The sequence below is a fragment of the Chroicocephalus ridibundus genome, chromosome 2, assembly GCF_963924245.1.
Source record: "Chroicocephalus ridibundus chromosome 2, bChrRid1.1, whole genome shotgun sequence".
Taxonomy (NCBI): Eukaryota; Metazoa; Chordata; class Aves; order Charadriiformes; family Laridae; genus Chroicocephalus; species Chroicocephalus ridibundus.
In genome coordinates, this window is record NC_086285.1 from 146,639,313 (window position 1) to 146,659,683 (window position 20,371).

The following is a 20,371-nucleotide window of genomic DNA, read 5'->3' on the forward strand; positions in this document are numbered from 1 at the left end:
GCAGGTCTGGTTCCTCACCCTCACTCTGCACTACTCATTAGATAGACAAAAAGAACGTATTGAAACATAGGTGAGATGAAACTCACTTTCTGCCACCTTGCACATCTGCCAGGACTACATCTACTCCGGCAGCTAAAAGGAGCCAATGCCCATTCCCTGGCCCAGAGACTTGGTGTCATGGCGCTGCTGGTGCCCGTGGCACTGAGCAACTGCTCCAACAGGGTGGTCTCACCCCTTCCCACCTGTTGAGAAGGACCTTGAGTCTCTGCCATCTCCCAAACCACAGGCAGGAGAGCGAGAGGAGTTGATGTTGGCCACCATGTCAAATGATTGGCCTCTGGGCAGTAGCAAGCATGCTGGATGGGAATCGTCCTTGGAGGGATACTGCCTCACTGGCACTGAAGCACCAGGAGACAAGCTCAGGAACTTAAGAGAGCAGATGAAAACTGAAAATACTCTTAGCCGGAAAAAAATCCCATCCTCTAGTAATCACAATCAGTACCTCCTAAGGGACCAGCCAGAAGACTTACTTTGCTGCAGAATGGTGATGCTTTCCATCAACTGATGTGCTTAAGATGTGTGCACTTATATGGGGGCCAAACTGAAAGAAAACAGGGAAAAGTCATTTGGATCAAACAAGAATTGATTGCTTGGCAACATGCAGGGGAAAAAAAAATCCTTCTGGATCAAAGAAAACATTTTGGGCACTTTTAAAAGCCCAAAGGATAGCCAAGGATATTTGGAAATGAAGGTCTTAATCTCCAGTGGGACTTCAGCGAAGAGCACGTGAGCAGGAGGTGTCACCGTCGCTTGCCCCACCGGTGGCCAACCTCCCTCCTCCTGGGGGACTGCTCGGCTGGGGAGCACAACCCACCCCTCTCCTACCCAACTCTGCTATTTGCATGGTTTAACCTGACCTGGCTAATACAGACTGAGTTTGCTGATTGCTTCAAATGCCCGGAGGCAGAACTTTCTGGAGAATAATTGATTTACCAATTTTCCCCCCAGATTGAAATAATATTTCAGGTAGTGAATTACCCCCTGAGCCCTCTTGCCGGGATCTCTGTGGTCTTACAATAACATTTTCTAATAGTCTGGCTCTTCTGCGTCTCTTCCTTGCTGTGTGGAAGTCATATCTGAGCCGCAGCGATATTAAGATCCTGACCCAAAGTCCTGACCCGCACGGATAACCTTACTCTGGCTGGGATGTTACACGTGTGCTTAAGTATTTGCTGGACGCGAGCCCAAGTGCCTGACAGCATCGTGGAAATCAGCCGTGCACACAGTGATAGCAAGCGCAGAAAAACAAAGAAACAAGATAGAAATATTCTTTTGCTCCCAAATAAATCTTTCACCAATAAGGAGAAAGGAACAAAAATCTGTAACAGGAATTCAGTCATCTGTGTTTTAGTCCCACCTATAATGAAAAAGAACATTTCCAGTTTTTCAAAAAATCTTCACAGTGCTTATCGCACTTGGCAAATTTCAAATGTTTTTGCTTTTTCTTATTTTTCTTTTCCTGTACTTCTACTCCCTCATTTTCCTCCTCTTTTTCTTCCCCCTTTCCTTGAGCTGCTGCCATCCACTTGTGTAGCTTATCTTATCCGAGTAGCTGCTAGTGTTTAATTTGTAATAACAAATCACCAGCCTGCACCCTCACATGGAAGTACTATATCACACTCCCGTTAAATATACCAGTGCGTGAATAGCTTGATTTATTAGAAGATGAATTTCAGCACACCTTTGACATGGTGTCTCACTGCCCGCGCTCAGGAAGGAGAGTGTGATGTTGTCCTTCCTTCGTGGAGACACCGGGGTCCCAGCACTTTCCGTAGCTCCGAGGGGCTCAGAGGCAGGCCAGCTCTTGGCACTGGAGACCTGTTTTCCTCTGCAGAGGACGGTGGCATTTTGTAGCCTGCTGCCAGGAGCCCGGCTGGTGCCTGTGTGCACAGCCCTGCAAACACGGCTGCTTCTCGCGCCCCGTCCCCAGAACAGCCCTGGTGGGGGCTTCAGGTTGCGCTGGTCACTGCCCACCCCCTTCTTGCCCAGTGTGGGTTTGCCACCCAGCTGTTATCTGGACATGGGGAAAACATCACCTGGCTTGAATTGGACACCATAAACAACTGAATTTGCTTCCATTCCCTGCCAGTCCTGGTCAGGACATCCCCGTGTCCTTCCCAGTCACCCAGTGCCTCCCCAGCAGCTAATCTCTGCCCCTCAGCACTGGATGGGTAAAGTCTAAATCGCCAGGCTTTGTCTGGCTTTTTATCAGTGGTTCGGAGCAGTGTAGGGTTCGGAGCAGGACAAAAAGATCAGCTCAGAAGAAAGCCCTGGAGTTTCGCTCTTGGGAGGGGAACTCACTGTCCTTGCACACATCATTATACAGCATTTCTTGCAGATGCTTCGTTAACTTCTTCCTCCACAGATAATAGAGAAAGGTTTCCCAGTGTCAGTAGCTGCTAAAGAGATAGGAATGAAAGCATTTTTGGCATCTGTTTTCTGGCTTACACCAGCCATCTTTGTCCTTTCCTTGATAACACGCACTTTTCCCCTTTCTCCCTTTGATACCCAAGAGGCAAGTGGTGATAAATTTGTCATACATTTCCTAAACACAGAAGCAGGGGCTGGCGAGGGTATCGTGCTGGGACGTGGAGGATCCCTGCTACTTCAGCATCAGCTCTGCCCAAGCTGACGGGGAGGACCCATCTGTGTCTGAGTGCCAGCTCCAGCAGCAGCATCCGACTGCATCCCTTTGGCTTCTCACTTTCGCCTTTTCCAGCATCCGCTGCTGCTGTCGATCCAGCCCCAGGGCTGGCATTGCCAGCGCCTACCTGTGTCCCCAACTCTGCTCTGAGAACAGACGTGTGGACACCGGTTTGTCACATACCTGCCCACAGCACTTACACAAAGGCAAGCACAAGGGCTGCTTTCATAGCCCAGGTTCTGCAGCCCCAGCACAGCCCGGCACTGCCATGGGAGGTGGGCACAGAACAGTGGGTTGATTACTGTGTTGCCCGGCTTCTAGGGCAGAAGAACATCCAAAAGCTGTTGATCGCCTGAGAGAGGAGAGCAAAATGTCCTCTCTCTAGTTTTCTCCCACTCCTTCCCTACAGGTGATGACAAACATGGACTCTGTTAGGACCCCAGACACTAAGCCAAATATTTTAGACCTTTCCAGACTCCAGTTGGTGCTTTGTGTCTCTCCTGAGTGCCTTTCCCTGCAACCAGACTTGGTGTTATGGTTTTCCTTCCCAGCACGCCAGCTCATAAAAGCAATGCTGCACGCAAGACAACTTCAGGGCTGGATCCCACCCGGTGTACAGGTAGGCACACGCTGGCCGTGCTCTGAACGTGAAGGTGGACTCCTACAAATCAACCCAATCTATCAGTCTTTCTGTTGACTTAGTTGACTCTGGGGGTATGCACACATGGTGTTTTGCAGGCAGGTATGAGCTCACTCCGCCCCCGATTTGAATTGACTGGATGCCACATGGTTTACATGGGAAAAAAACAACCAAAACCAGACCAAGCAAAGAAGATAGCCACACTCAGACAATGGCTGGTTGCTGTAGAACACAAGTGAAATAGAGCCAACAACTGCCTGCCAAAAACATGCAGAAATACCCCAAGAATCAATGAAAGGAAGCTAGGAGCAGCCAAATTCTAAGAATCTAATTATTAATATCTGCTGCATTTACTGCTCTCATTTGTCCTTAATAGGAGCTAGGAACTATGTCATCCTTCAAGTGAAGGGCCTCATTGCGTGAAGCACCTTTCTGTCCTTTGCTGAGATGACCCTATCCAGCTGCAACAGATGTCCCCAATCTCCTCGTAGCAAGTGAAAATTAAGGCTGTTTTCCCACGTTATCTCCGAGTGGGATAATGCAAGTCACCCAGCTGTGCTAAATCCCAGCAACCGAACTCAGCAAAACAAAACAACACGGAGCAAACGTGAAGCCGTCACCGTAACAAGAGGGACATGGTTTCAGCAAGCCAGATGAACAGCCACAGCTGGGTGCTGTGGACCCAGCCCTCACCTCCGTTGCCTCATCAGTGTGGCCAAGAGCACCGTTTTGCAGCTGGTGTACCCATTAACTCTTCATGGTTTTGTTTCTTCAGGGGCTGGATGCCACCTGGCTGTTTGAGGATGGCTTCTAGGCTATAAATACATTAACTTTTTAAGAAGATGCAAAGAGAAGACAAATATGGACAGATGCAAGAATGTCTGCTCCTGACCCACTCAGTCTGGGCACTGCTGCCACCCAGTTCTGCTCAGCCAAGTGGTCACAGACCCTCCAAGGGATTGAGTGGCACCTGCTCACTGCAGCCTGATCCTTCCCTGCCCTGCTCCTTCCCTGCCCTGCTCTCTGGAGCCTCATCACGCAGGCAGAGAGCGGACACAGTGCTCTCCTCTCCAGGGCTGTGGAAGGTGTTACAGCTACATATTTTATCCACTTCAGGAAGATTCAAGTAGGACCGTCACGTTTTATTAATGCTGAATTTGATGAACTGTTACCCAAAACTGGTGAACCAGAGACTGAAAATTTTGAAACTGGTCAAGTAAGAGCTGCCCCAAAACTTTGGAAATGAAACTCACCCAAGTAGTTAAGTGCCATGAGTCAGTCCGGTAAGACAAGAACAAGGAGAGAGAGGAGTTATTATGCAGACAGAGTAACATCCAAATTAAACGTGATCTAGGTATGCTCCCAAAATAAATTTAATCCTTCATCTCAGTTTGCGGTAAGAGAGGACAATAAATAGAGGGGCAAAGACAGGGTAGCTAATTAGACTATGGGGATTAGAATATGGGGATGAAAATTACCAACCCCAAAAAGGAATAAAATTTGAGAAGTTTTAATGAGCTTGAATCAAAAGACCAGATGATCTGCATCTCAGAATCACGGAATAATGACAGAGCTGGCAAATGAAATGATAATTCTCGCAGCAACTATTTCTAACAAATATTTCTACTTCGGGGTAGTTCAGGCTGTCTCTAATAAATGGACAGTAAGTAATACTCACAAATACAGGCCATTTTATCTGGTCTACATAGCAAGCAAAGTATAAAACAAAATTTTAAGGGAAGAACAAACACAGAGGAAGAGAATATAAGCCCATACCTTTATCAAACAGACGTGTCCTGCTTAGCCAATATCTACTTTTGACAGATGGATTTTACTGGTCAAAGGAAATGAGATTTACCTAGACGCCGCTAAACCACTCAACTTGGCGCAACATGGAAAATTCTTACTTAAAATGGAAATAATGAAACTTAGTACAAGAATCATGAGGAGGGCAACAACTTCCTGAGCCTGGAGAGGGGACGCAAGTGGACACCAGCAGAGCTCCTCGAGAACCAGGCTTGGCAGTGCTCTGGTTTAATCAGGCACAAGAAACAATATTGCGCTGGTGAAATTTGGTGATGAAGACATTACCAACATGGAATACGGTCACAGTGTCAGAGAGGAAGAGCTGGATGGACAGACAAACTTGAACTAGGAAGGAACGGAGATGCCGGGGGAGTGGGAAGTCTACCTGGCTGAAGGAAACGAAGCCAGTTCTTTGCCCTGTTCCCTTCAGCTCGGGTCAGAATGGCTGAGCTAAAAATGTTTTCCAAAAAGGCACAAGGGTGCGGAGCAGTGGCCATCACTGATCCCAAATACATGCTGCTTGTCCCATAGGCACCGCCTGGAGGATGCAAGGGAGGCGATGACGCATCTCCCTATTCACCCTACTGCTGGGTTGGTTAGACTTAGACTCAGACTCAAAACTTTCCTTTTCAAGATAAGTGTTTGGCAAAGAGCATTGATTCTTTGACTACAGTCCACGATAAAGTGGGAAAAGTGTTCAGGTATTTGACTTCTCTTAACTATCTGTATGTTTGTCTCTTTTGAGTTGTTTTACCAAAAAGTACTCCTGTCCTGGAAAAATACAGGAGAAGTCATTCCTAAAAGGCAAAAGAAACAAGTTCCACTATGCCAGTAATTAGTCACCGTTTTAAACTGTTGTCATGTAAAATTTCATAACTAGGCAATGCAAAAACAAAACCAATATAAAACGAGCCTTGATCTATCTCCTGGAAATTCTGTGTTGGAAAATGAATTGGATGAGGGAGATTTTCACATTGCCAAGGGGCAAATTTTATTGGATTTTAAGGTCTTTGGTGGATTAGCAACAATAAACATAGCATAAAGCAGTTAAGCTGGGGGTACACAGTAGGTGACGTCTACACAACAGAGAAAGTCAGGGCCACCTGACACTGACAGGCAAGGACTAGATCAAGGCAGCTGGTCAAAAGAAGGGGAATAGGCCAAAATGAAGAGGAAAAAGTCATTGTCTTGCCTTATCATTATCATTGCCTTTGATTTTTAAAACAGCCAGCAAAGCAGTTAAGCCATTAGAAATGCATCTCTAAAATGAAAATAATGCTAGAAGGGGCAACAGCAGAAGCTCCTAGGATGAGTAGGAACTGATCCCCACACTGGCTGAAATATATCCATTTTGCTACAACAGGGGGCAAAGCAAATGGAAAGAAAATTAAAATATTTTTTTTTTCTTCCAACAATGCCAAAACAAACACACTGTTATCTGATTACTGAAAAAGTGTTATTTCCAAGAGCCAAGAGAGAAACCTGGTTTCCTCTAGAGTCACGTCTTCTGGCCCCTGTGTTCCCCACTGCAGTGACTCCAGGACTGCTCCAGGTCCCATATGACTCTTCACTACAAGGCTCCCAAGTCTCCCCCACATCTGCAGACAGCTCCAAGATCCTTCCAGTTCTTGCCTGTTGTTTCCAAACTGCCTCCACAGGGTGCCTAGCTCACCCCCAGGGCCCGCAGGCCAGTCAGGCTCTGTCTTCAGCTCTCCTGCTTCTCCACATTGACAGTTTTGGACACGTTAGCTGGACCAGAAATGATGCTGGTAGCAGCCGTGGACCTCACCACATGCTGCTTGGCTGGTCTAGCAGTGTGTCTTAACTGATTAAACTGCATAAAGAAGACCTGAACTCTCCCTGTGTGTCCTTGGGCAGGAGATTGTTAATTTTATTTTCCTTTAATAAGCTACCAATTTTCCCAAAACACAAAGGAACTTGTTCCCCTTGAGATTTCCACCCTTCTACCAGTCTGACTGGATTTGGGCAGTGGTTTCAAAAGCTACTTGGTTGCGAAGAGCAACAGAAGAGACAAAGACATGCTCAGACAGACACTAAGCTCAAAGAAATTCCATTTTGATTGGCAAATAGGGAAAAAGGAGCAATCTTCCGTTCCTGCTAATATACACTATAGCAGATCCTGGATGTGCTTCCGAGCCTGGCGTGCTGCCATTGCAGAAGGTAACTGAGCAAGCCACGCTCCCCTCCTGCAGCCTTACTCCTGCTAGGAGTCCTGCGGGAGCTCACATAACCCAAAGGTTATGTGAAACAAGCCACAAGGTGTCAACGTTATTGAAACTGGCAAGTTAGCAAGAAAAATATGAATCTTCCAGCCAGCTACAGCATTTTCAACACCAGGGTAATACAAGAAAGGTAGAGACTTTTAGAAGAGCCCTCCACATACTGGAGCATTTTGCACATTGGGAAAGCTATTGGCGTACTTTGCTCCCCCGTGCACAGTGACTCCAGAGCTCCAGTTAATAACTGTGGTGAATTGACCTAAGAAAGTTAACTCCACCATAGCCAGACCCAGTACAACCACATTGGAACTGGGACTGACTCTGCAGGATTCCGCAGCCTGCTGCGCGTCCCTGGGCTGTCCTCCGGCACAAACTGTACTCCCAGGGTATACTTCAAGCCTCTATCAGTCATGGAGAACGATTTCCCATGTTGTCTGGAGCACTCTTCAAGGTGAAGCCCTGGAGTTTCAGGTGGTTTGCTGCAATCAAGAAGAGCTACAAGCCCTCGGCATCTTGCGTGAGCTGGTCGTTCACCCTTCTTCTCCAAAAGAGGCAAGAGACAACGTAAATGGAAAGGTAGTTTGTCAATTTTACGGCTCTTCAGGCAGATGATCTTCCTCAGTTTGGTGTCTACTTTCACCACCAGCTCAAGTCTCTCTTCTCAAGGGGTTTTGCTGCGCAAAGGTCTCCTGGGCAATGTGCATGGGGAGCTTGTGCTGAGGTGCCAGATGCTGCTTCATCCTCTTATTCTTGAAACTAAAGCTTAGCAGTTCCTGCTACTTTCTCTCCCAATAATGTACAAGACAATAAAATTGGGTTAGAGCATAGGTACCAGACCTGAAAACCTGCTGAGATGGACCTCAAAGCGCTCTGTTTCCTGTTCATCCCCTACCCTGGCACTGTGAGACGGCATTCCTGGCCAGGAGCCCAGCTAAACCAGCACCAGCACTGGGGCCTGGCTTGAAGGGCATTCCTGTCTATCGTGTGTGTGCTTAGTTCCTGTTGCGTCCTACTAAACAGGAGGTCTAGCGACACTCCAAAAGTTTGGGCTCGCAGGATAAAACTGTGTCAGAAGTCTGGAAAACTCTAGTATCTCAGCATAACCAAAGCTGTCTCTGTTTCTGGCTCTGTTACCCAGTCAGCTTTAAAAAAAATGTAAATATATCATCTGGAGTCTCGTTCCTACTTACGTGGGTGTAAGCGAGGAGTAACTCTGCCCAGATCGCTGGAGGTTCCCTGGAGTATCGAAGAGCAGACAAGATTCAAGACAGGCTCAAGTTGCACCATATGGAGCCAGGGCCGAATGGGAATGAAAACAGTGGAGTTTGGGCAGCCCAAAGGCCCCTGCTCCCTCCTGATTGTTATGATACAAATGACTTTTACTATGGAACAGAGGAGAAGGCACTGAAGTATTAAACAAGGTAGTTATTTTCATTAGTGGTACCACCAGAGACCGTTACAGAAATGCAACATAATTGTAATGCAGCTCCTACCTTCTGCCAGAGCCTTCAGCACGCAGAGTTAATTCCTTCTCTTACTGGGTTTTCCTGCCCAGCGAAGCTTGCCCAGATGTAATCAATAGCAGGATGAAAGACTGTGGGACAGGAACACGGCTGTTGTGAAGGGCACATTGAGCATCTGAAGGGATGCATGCCACTACCTGAAGCCGAAAACCACCCTGAGAAAGCACCTCAAGAAACCTGAGGGAGACGTTGCTCCATCAAAATACTGTTTACGTCTGCAGTGGTTCAGGGCACAGAGTTATAGCTGCAAGTCAGACCCTGATTTCAGTAAATGAATTATATCAGAGGTTAGTAGTGAAGTCTCAGGGATTTTTATGAGAGAATTCTTTATATGGACAGTGTTTATGAACAACCCTGAAACATTTGGAAATAATTTGTTTTTTTAGACACATACTACTTAGCTCACCATAGCTAGAGACAGATTTTGGACCAAGAAGGGTGGAAATGTATCCGGAGTTGGACCGTTAAAGGTGTTTCAGCCCAGCTCCACTCTGCTGACATACTTAACCAGTTCAGGAGACTGGGGCTTGTTTTCAGTGTGTGTCCGTGGCCGGAGACATGACAGCAGGACCAGTCATGCTGGGACAGGCAGGTTTGGCATCCCCCTCCCAGCGGCCTCGCTCCCTACTGATGGTTTGCCTACGCTGCAAAACGTTGTGCATCTATTTATTTCTGTTCCTAATCCTCCCACCCTGCCTTTGAAATCCTTGTCTAGGCAGAGCATTGCTATTATTTTGAGCGCTAATCAGAAGTGAACCTGTATCCCTTTCGATGAGAAGCCAGCCTTGAGCAATACATCCCAGGAGGAAAAAGTGCCAGCAGCTGTTACAGGAACAGGAGGGCAGAAAGGACCAGAAATAACCCATACACTTGTAGCCCGCGCAGCCCAGGGGCACGTGGGACACAAGTGTCCAGCATGGCTCAGCAACCGCCATCATCGTGAGCACCACAGCGATGGGAAATGATGGTCCTGGTGGGTCCCCCCCACCCAGGTCTCTGACCACCTGGTCCCTTCACCCAGAGTGCAGTACCCAAATATGAAGGATGGCTCACTGCACCCCCGGGAGGTCCCACAGCCCGGACCAACTAAAGGGCTCCTGCGCGACCTTTTAGCCGCTTTGCAGAACATCAAGTCCTCTTTAAATGCAAAATGTTAAGATTTCAGCTAAATTCTAGGAAAGTTTTCTAAATTAGTATCAGCTTAATAACTATCAGGGGCAGGGATGTACTGCCAGTATCAGCTGGCTCTGGGGACGGAGAGCTGGGCTGAGGCTGAGCACTGGGAGGTGGGATGCTCCAGATGGGCAGCAAGGAGGAAGAGGAGAAGGAGGAGGAAGAGGAGGAGGAAGAGAAGGAGGATGCACGTTTGCTAAGGAAAGCCCTGCTCCAGCAGGGATGGTGGCATCAGAGAGAGCGCCTGGCTGAGGTTGGTTTTCAAAAGCTGGCTCAAGACCTGGCTGCAGTTTTCTTCTCACCCAGGCTTGTTTTGGCACAAAAAAAGCACCTCTGGTAGGTTCAGGCACTGATAGGAGGATTTGAGAGCCCAGTTTCACACATTTGCAGCCCTTCAGGAGACACATGTTGCTGCCTGCGCCCCTTCACGCCTCTGCCCGAGCTGCCCCCAGCAGCCTCCCCTAATCTGCCGCCTGAGCACTTAATCGCTGATTTACAGGACTGTTTGGGAGGTGAGTGGCAGGAGCCTTCACAAAGGTTTTCCAGCCACTGCCGGCTGCCCTGCGAGGTTGCAAGGCATCATGTCTGCTTATTCTATATCGTTTTTCTGGTTGGGAACAGCCCTCCCTGGAGCAGTGGGGACCAAACCTCTTAATTACTGGAAAGTGAGAAGCTGTGAAACAGGATGGCAATAAGGAGTTTGGTACCAGGGGTCCCCCCCAGGCTTCCCCCCTCTTATGCAAGAAGCTGGGGATGCAACCAGCCCCACACCTCGGGATAATGCGAGTAAGAGCAGCTTAAAAAATCTTGCAAGTGTCAGTGCTATTGCACGGTAATGCCTAATCCAACAGCCCCTGCAGCCAGCATCAGCCTTTCCACTGACATTAAAAGTTGTTGGATAGGGGCCTGAGTGACTAACAAGTACAATATTTGAAATGGAGGCGTGGGGCATATTTGTAGGAATATGAAAAAAAAACCAAAGCCCTATTCAATCTCTCTTCAGTAATTAAAATATGTCTATTGTCACTAAGCACTTTGCAAACATGCTGAGTCTGAAAGCAGAGAACAAAATCTGTCCCATTTTTGAGCCAAAAAAGCTTATCTGTATACAGGTGGGGTATGCAGAGAAAGGGGAGGGAATGTTTCTGCAAATAAATTCACATAAAAAGAAATCAATTGATGTGAACACAGCAGAGGTTGTACAAAGTCAGAGAACGTGTAATGAGAAATCCTATTAAAAAGCCTGAATTTGGCATCCCTTCAGTCTGGAACCAGCAAAACTCAGGGGTTTTTTCATGATCTTCAAGCATCAGAGCTCATCAGTGATGGTCTGAAATGGGTTTTAATTATAGGAGTGTATAAGTCTATAACTATATATAAGATATGCTTAATCACGGCCCCTAAAGCCCGTATCTAAAGGCACGATCCTGTGCAAGGTGCCTCAGCCCCTGCTACAGTGACAGAAGAGAGACAGGCACCTGCAGAGAGCGATTCGTCCCTTCCCTTCCTAGTGCAGTTAAAGGCATTTTGACTTCATCTGTGTCCCATGCATGTCACAAAACCCACCGAAACCAGTATGAGGTCACTAGGGTCTCCAGAGTGACCCCCTGGCCCCTTGCAATGAGCGTGACCATCTGTTTGCTGCTGAGGAGCAAACCAAGGGGTCTGGTGGCCACAGGGGTGATGAGGGCTGGGACAAATTAGGGGTCATCCCCCAATTGCCAGGGCTGGCGGAATTCCTGAGACCTGGGGTCTCCCAGGAGATATGGGACAGGGAGTCCTCCCAAATGGCACTTGTGCGGAGCAGCAGGGAGGTCGCTGGGTCTGTGGGGGAAAGCTGGGGTCTCCCGCGGGGGCTGCGGGGGCTGCAGGTTTGGCTGGGGGACACCAGCTCGAGCAGGGTGCTGCAACACCAAGCGAAGGAGTCGCAGACTACTGGTCATTAGGTTGCCTTTGCACTGGATATTACATAGAATCACAGAATCACACAGAATCACAGAATCACAGAATGGTTCAGGTTGGAAGGGACCTTAAAATCATCTCATTCCACCCCCCCTGCCATGGGCAGGGACACCTCCCACTAGACCAGGCTGACCAAAGCCCCATCCAGCCTGGCCTTGAACACTTCCAGGGATGCGGCATCCACAGCTTCCCTGGGCAACCTGTTCCAGTGTCTCACCACCCTTACAGTAAAGAATTTCTTCCTGATATCCAATCTAAATCTCCCCTCTTTCAGTTTGAAACCGTTGCCCCGTGTCCTATCATTACACTCCCTGATCAAGAGTCCCTCCCCATCCTTCCCGTAGGCCCCCTTTAGGTACTGGAAGGCACTTCACAAGGAAATAGTAACTTTTCTAATCAGCGTGTTTTCATAAAAGATCATAGAATATGGCTGCGTTTTCAGCAGGTCTTTATGACTGGGCAGACATCACATTGAGAGCCCTCCCCGCTTTGTTTCTGCACTGATGCTACAGTCTGAAAAGCAGCTGGGGACCATTTTTAGGGCTCAGATATACTCTGTGAGCACTCCTGCAGCATCAGGCTATCGGCAGTATCTTCACCGGGCAGCAGAGACCTATGAACCCTTCACAAAAAAATGAGACAACTATAAAGCTGTGCAAAGCTGCGTGAGCACATCAGGAACGAAAGCTCCAGCTCTCATTCCCAAACTCCCATATAGTTTTCAAATCCTGACCTTGCCCCTCTTGTATTTCCTAGATGTTGGCTTCCCTGTACTTACTTCATTCTTCTGAGCAGACAAGGATGGGAGGGAGATGAATGCAAATTTGCTCCTGTTTTTTTCATGAGCACAGTGGCAAGATTAAACAAAGAATTTTAACGCGTTCATCAACAAACAGACCTCTGCAAATAGCCAGTTCTAAGGATTTCCTTGACCTAGGAGTATTTAAATATCAACAGGGCATAAAATATATAAATTATCCGTAACATTTAGTTAATATATATTTTATACAGTTCCTGGGGTTGGTGCTCAGGGTTCATAAGTGAAAACCCCAGGCACCAGTTTTCCCAAGCCCTTGAGCTGCCCCTGCACCAGCAGAGCTGTGAGTGATCCAGGTAAAGTGGGTCAGCCCCAGGGGAGGAGAGGGGTTGTCCTCATATGGTGGGAGAGGTCCTGAGCCAGGACGTCTCAGCACCTGTGTCTTCTCGGACAGAAAGGAACCAAATTGGATGGGCAGAAGGGAAAGTGCCAGGACCTCCACTTTCTGCAGGCACTCAGCCCCTGCCCACTGTGGTGGAGCGCTTCTGAGGACAACTACAGGGCTGAGGTCTTCCAGGGTGAAGAGCCCATGCTGTTATCCTAAGGGCAGCCTGGGTACCAGAGAGACATTGAATGGGGATCCACCACCATGCCATGGTCTGGCCACACATGTTCACCTGGGTCCCTGGGCAATGTGAAAAACTCAGGTGCTGGTGGACCTCAGGCATCTTCCAGACTGAGGCAGCCCAAGAGTGGTTTTGAGGACCTAAATTGTGGTTTTGGGTGCCCACTTCTCAGCTAGGGATTACTTGAAGTGCCTAATTCTTTCCATAGGTTTGGACCTTGGTTTTAATAAATTAAATTCAGGCCTAGAGAGAGTAAAGAAGAAAATGCTAGTGAGGCAAGGACCATGGCTGCTTGCTGTATGGTCCAAGGCTCTCCATATTCCCAGGGAGAATCCACCAATCCTTAGTTCATTACTTTTGCATGTTACTAAAGCACACAAAACCAAACCTTGGCCTCATGCTGTAGGTGCTTCTCTATAAGGAAAGTCAGCCTTTTTCACCCAGATTCATCCCTGTCTCTTGCAGAAAAGCAGTATACAGCCACTCCAGAGTGGATCCTCATTTCTTGCCTTCCTGGGAGGGTCCAGATTCTGTGCACCCAACAGACGCTAAACGAGGTGAGGAAAGGGGTCTCTGGAAGATCTAAAGCAGATCGGGCTCGCTTTATCTTTCCCAGGGACTCTTCAGAGGACAGAGAGGACAGTGTTTATATCTGACCCTCAGTCTCACTCTCACAATTCTGCTGCCTGGAGAAATTCCTGTTGTCCCTGCAGGGTAAGAGGTGATTCTCAGGAGGTAGCTGATGTCCTCTGCCACCATCAGTGTGAAGAGCTGTGGGCTCTGTACAGACCTGAAGTCTGGGATGCTGTTCTGTCTGGTCAAAGGGGGTTGTCAGAAGAGAGTGCTCCCATCATATTTTCATTTTTTGGTAATTGGCTGTGTTATAGAGGAAAAAGACTCAAACGAGAGTGATACTTTGCTAGCTTGAGTGGTATTAAATACATGCCCAAACTACGTTTGCAAGACAGATGCACATTCAGTTGAATGACTTGTTGAGTTCATGTAACCCATACACAGCTCTTACCTGTGGACTACATGAAAGCGCAAAAATAGGCAAGAAGTCACTAGTTTTTTTCATTGTCACGCCTCAAGATCCACCAGTAAGGTTCATAAAGGCATCTTGGATTTTATTCCAAAGGAGTCACTGCGTATTCACGGGTTCTGCTGCAAACTTCACAAAGCGCTTCCTGAGCATCCCTCGAAGGGTTTGCTCTGAAGAGGTCTGCAATGCCCTCAAGTGACCAGCTGGATTTTCCATCATTAGAGCTCTAATGAACCTGATAGAGACCACTGTAAAAGGGCAAGGGATGGTGGCATGGTGTCAGAGAGAGACTGCTGAGTAAAGCCCACACATAGGGCAAGAGGTTGAGAACCCAAAACTTCCAACAACAGACATGCAAAGCAGCCACCAGTGAAATGAAGGTGCCACTGACAGGACCCTGCTGCAAAAAGAAACTGCACGAAAGAAGAAGTGAGTTCATCCACAAACAAAAGCTAAGTGAATATTATTTCCCATTTCCCAGAAGCTTCACCTGTGGTTTTTGGTGGGAGAGATGACGTAAAGGAGAAAACGGTCAGCACGTAGCACATCCTCATTCTGCTTTTTCAGCTGGCATGGAGAGGGCGACCTGGTGTGTAAGATCTTCAATGACTTCCTTCTGAAGAAATAGTAAAGCTCCACCCGCCTAACTTCACTGTCTGGATGTGGAAGATCAGATTTATCTGCTTTTCCACCGCCTCAGCACAAACCAGGGGAAAAAAGCACAGCCAGGTTTGTGTGGACGCAGCCCAGGGGGACCCACTGAGTCCAGGTCACCGCGCGAGGAGGTACCCACTGCCTTTTGCAGTGACACAATTGAGGCGCTTTACGTGTGAAGAACATCACGTCTGCCCTCTGGCCTACCAGGAGGTGCAGAGGGTGGGGAGTGCCGATATCAGCTGCACTTCAAAACACTTTGCAGCGTGAACATGCTCTGTCTGAGCTGCCCAAGCGAGGGGGCAGGGGGTGGGAACCCAGGCTGAAAGCGAAAGGAACCTTTTACTTGTTGGACCGTACCCGGTGGCTCAGCTGGAGCGAGGGCTGGGTGGAAGGGGAGGAGGAGGAATGTTACGTCCCGGCAAAGCAAATATCACCATATGTGCGCCCTGTGTAAAAACAGAAATGTAAACAGAGCCCTTTCCAAAATAAACACCTGCAAAATCAACACAGAAGGGCAATACATTAAACAAAAATAAGCACTGAGGGACAGGGGAATGTCTCAGCAGACAGACACATCTTCCCCCTCACCTTCCCCCTTCCCGCATCTTTCTCCTGCAAATAAAGCTGCTCTGGGAAACACGTATGGAGTGAATAGGCATGATGTCCCTGCATGGTCGTGAGGACACCGACCCTGTCCCGGCAGGAGAGGGCCCCTCACCAGGGACCTCAGCTGCTGCTGGGGCCAGGGCTGTCGGTGGTGAAGCCACATTGCCCGGCGTGCACCGCGCAGCCGTCAGCACGGCATGGCGAGAAATACTCCCTGCAATGAGCAACGGGGGTCTTGCAAGAGAAAGGACAAGTTGCACAGACTTCAGTAGTCCATCTCCACCCCTGTGAAAGTTAATAAAGCCAGAAGCTCTCTGCCCCGGGTGTTTCTTTGCCCCCACTGCCCTTCCTGCCCTGCCAGGGCTGCTGTGTGCCTCGGGGCACGTTGGCATGGCCACCACCCCACCACCCTGGCCAACAGGAAAGTGCTTGTCCTCTCTGGGATGATCTGGGTCTCAGTGCAGGCCACTGCAGGGGCACGCCAGGCCTGGGCAGCAGCCCAGCTCCCACCATTTCCATGCTCTGCAGAGGCTGACAAACAGGGCTTTATTTTTTTTTTTTCTCCAGCACAATGTCAGTCCTATTCTGCAGACTTTGCCCCAGCAATGATCCAAACCAGACCCCTTTCTTTCCTCTCTTTCAAGACTTTTTCCAGCATGTGCTTCATGCTGCACTAAAGATGGACAGAGTCTGCCCTGCCCGAAGACAGACAGCAAGATGCAGCCTGCTCCCTCTGTCCCTTATGACACTACATCCCAATCCCAAACCAGAGATGCAGCTCAGCTGCTGCATCGTCCTCCTGCTCCTTCAGAGACACAGCATGGCATGAGAAATTCTCTCCCTGGTCCCTGACCTACAAGCCAACATCCAAAACACATGCATAAAGGATGCCCTGGGACCATGCCCATGTTTGCTACAATGGTGGGACTTGTGTCTCCATTCTTGCATAGTCCTCACTTCTCATCTCAAACATCAGCTTGTGGGTAGATGCTCCAGACCCATTTATCTGCCAGCCTAGAGATCCTCACAGCACCCACAAAGGTGTCAGAACCAGGTAATCGAGTCTGCAAGTTTAATTTACTGAGCTGCTATTAGCACTGATTATTTCTCCACCATTTGCCTCCATAGTGTCGTCTCCTTTAGGGATGTAATTTCTCATTTCCCACCTGAATTGTCTCCAAGGGCGCTGACAATGAGCTTGCCGCAAGCCCATTCCTGCAGCCCGTGCTGCAGGTGTCTCCTGTCACAGCCTCTGGGGCTGCAGTGATAGGTGCGAGCCTAGCACGGTCCCTGCCATGTCCTCCTCTGGCTTCACAGCCCCAGAGCTGCCCATCCAGGGGTGCCTGGCAGCCCACCGCGCCGGTCACTGCTGTGCTGACCTGGGCACATGCTCAGCTGAGACCTGGGGACACTCTGGAGTGCAAGACAAACGCAGGCGTGAGTCACCTCCCTTGGTGACTTCCCTATGTCCTGCCATGGGGGAGCCGAGCCCTGGCCCAGCACCAGCCAGGCAATCTACACGTCCCTCTGTTTACTGTTTCTTAGCAGCCACCTATTATTTTTCATTTCCCAAGTCTGTTGAGTTCCTTGGAACAGCACAGTCCCGTCCTGCACACGTTTGAACATCGCCTCGCACAGGAGAGCGTCATTGCCAGCGGGGAATTGTTTGCCCTGCAGCTACATCCCATAAACGACAGGCGATTTCATTCTTGCTTCTCGTACATTGGGGCTCTCTAATGAAGGAGCAGGCGCTTCATGGTGAAATATGCCAGACCTCAAGACTAGGAGCGGCTGGGTTTTCCGCTTTCCACAAAATCATCTGAGAGCAAAGCCCCGTAGCGGTTCTTATTTCTTGGGGTAAATCTCTGACTGCAGAAGACGGCTGATGAAGAGGCTGTCTTATATTATGGTTTATATTGTAAATCTTGTATCTTGGTCAGAGTCTGTGTGAATACTTGTGAGATTAGCCACAGATACCAGGACTAGGGACTACATCTGCAGTGGCTTTTATAAAGCCGAGCTCTCCAAATCCCGTATCTGCTGTGTATCTAGTGGGCTGACCTCTTTAAAAAGAAGCTTTACAGAAGATGCTATTAAAAAAGGAAGAATTTACTTTATCATCACAGAAATACATATTAAATCTCAGTATTTCCTAACCCCTAAAGTATTTCTGCTTTATGCTTAGGCGCTTACACTGTAAATCACTATGCAAGAAGTTTCCTTTTCATGGCAACCTCTTCAATTCCATACTCATTTGGCAAGCGAACCACAAGGCCCTGCCAACCTGCTTTTTCTTTTCATATCTCCTGGCTATTTAACAACAGTAACTCATGTTAATGAGGTTGTACGTTTGCTCATTCCCTTAAAAAGTAACACGCAGCTCTTTCAGATAGAGCCCTCGTCGCTGTGCAGATGCTTCAAAGTCCAGATGCAGAATGAATGAGCTCGTACCAATGGCTTTGTCACCTCTGCAAATGTGCTTGTCTTTGGATGGTTTGTCTTCCTCTGTGCGCCAGGAAAGGAGAAAACTTCTGTTCTTAACAAAAAATAAATTAATACAAACCAAGAAACACAAGAATAACAGCAGCAGAAGGGGTCTTCAGTTACTCACCATGGAAATACAAGGAGTGCCACCCTCTTTTTGACATGTATCATGGTAAATCCTCTACTAAAATCACTTTACATGGGGATATTTTAAAATGAAGTATACAAACGCCGAACACGGCCTGGTAGGAGAGGTTACCCCCAGTTACAAAATGGCACACACTGCACCTCATCATGGCTGAGCTCAAAGCTGGTTTTTAAAGAGAATTCTTTAGCAGCTAGTTTGTATTATGAAAAAAGTATCACATTAATATTCAATCAAATCTAATTCTTAAAATCCCCTCATTTTTTTAACTCTTTGATGTATGGATTACTATACTAGTAGAACTAGAGCCATTGCCAAAACTGGTTCCATATTAAGCTAATTTATATGCAGGAAATATGCCCCTATAACTCTGAGGCAGGTGAAGTTGATACAGCTTTATTTGCTATTATCATGTTCTTGAAGTTTAAGATTAATTTGCTAAATCAAACACTGCGATCAGATTCCCTTCGATGGCTCATTTCCTTTCAGTTTGCAGAAACTAAAGCTTTGTATACCTGGAAATAAATGCCAAACTGTGCTTTCTGCTCCAGCCAGATGGAGTTATTGGCATTAACATGGTTGAATAAACTTAGAGTAATTAAAATGAACATTTTGCCCAATCTACATTGCATACTGCAGGTGCACTGCTCGATTTATTATGTAAAAATATTCAATTTAATTAAGGACAGGAGAGCGTAATACAAAAGTAACAACAACTTCCCTGCAATTAAGCAAGAGGGATTTTCCCTTTCTGGGGCAAAAGCCACATACCACGGGCCTGTCCCAGCCAGGGACTTGTTTGGTTTCTCAGCCACCGACTCCTCAGAAGCTGCTTTTGTCAGCGTTATTCCATGTGGTTCGTGGACCCCTCCTGGGGCACCCACAGCCCATCCATCCCAGGGCAGGGCTGGGGCTATCTATCGCCCAGAGCCCACAGCCATGTGGGGACTCTGTGGTTAAAACCAGGAGGCAGCACAGATTTGGAAACACCTCCTTATTTCATGGATTGTCTGCCTTGCTTTTAAAGTGCGGACAAAATACCCTCTAAGGAAGAGGTTTTGTCTCAGGCTGTTACCAAAGTGCTTCACGGTGCAGAGGGTGGACGGGCCACCTGCCAGCTCGCGTGCAACGCCATCGCCGAGCGCTGTAGGTTTGTCTGTCAACAGAGATAAACAGAAATATTGCAGAAAAGATAAGAACTAAAATGAAAAGCACTGCCGGTACCATACTCTAGTGAAAAAAGAAAAATCTCAAGTGCATTCATGGAAAGGCACTCACCTGGGCAACCTGATGCTCTGGGATGCTGGAGCACACGGAGATGCGCAGGGTTCAAACAGGGCCAGGCACAAACAGAAGCATTTTCTCGTTTTCCACTCAACTGAGTTTCAAAAAATGCAGAGTATATTCCTCATGCTCCTTGTCACAAGCCAAGTTCCTTCAGCAAAGAAGAATTTGATTTAGGGGCTGGCTTTCCTATTATCATCCCTTACAGAAATCTTTCTTCTAGAGCATCTGGAAATTGTCACTGTTGGAGACAGGTTCTGCGTTAAAAACACTGAGAGTCTGAACCCATCGAGCAATGCCTATCTGCCAGCAGTGCCGTGCCTGCTCTAAGTACGTATGAACTGCACATTGCCTATAAATAATGGACAGAGTAAAAAGGCATTGGAAGGAACCTAAATTCAGCATCTTCCGTGTCTGTGGGTTTCTGCTGCAGAGAGTCTCTGGTTTTCATTTCCTTGGGGTTTCTGAACAGTAGTATCATATAATATGTCATCTGTTTACTGGAATGGGAACCGAGTGTAAATATTGAGAAATCTGATAAACAATACTGTAAATTCAGAGCTCAGCCAGTAGGCATCTGAAAGCACACCCCAGCAGCTTCCCAGCGCTCTTCAGGAAAGGCTGACATTCACCCACGGAAATTACGACATTCATATCCAGGCTTAATCTGGCCACACAGTTTAATTGAGGGAGGAGAGGGGAGAAACAGCTTTTGTGTCTGA

The 20,371-nt window shown here is 47.9% G+C and overlaps 1 long non-coding RNA gene across 1 annotated transcript in view; it reads right to left on the minus strand.

Annotated features, from left to right (window-relative positions):
* Positions 1-19,224: 19,224 nt before the first annotated feature.
* Positions 19,225-20,371, minus strand: part of LOC134510813 (uncharacterized) — a 37,615-nt gene continuing 36,468 nt past the window's right edge. The window contains exons 2-3 of the long non-coding RNA XR_010069738.1: positions 19,644-19,800; positions 19,225-19,521 (exon numbers count right to left, since the gene is read on the minus strand). This is a non-coding gene — a long non-coding RNA (uncharacterized LOC134510813). The remainder of the gene's footprint in view (positions 19,522-19,643; positions 19,801-20,371) is intronic.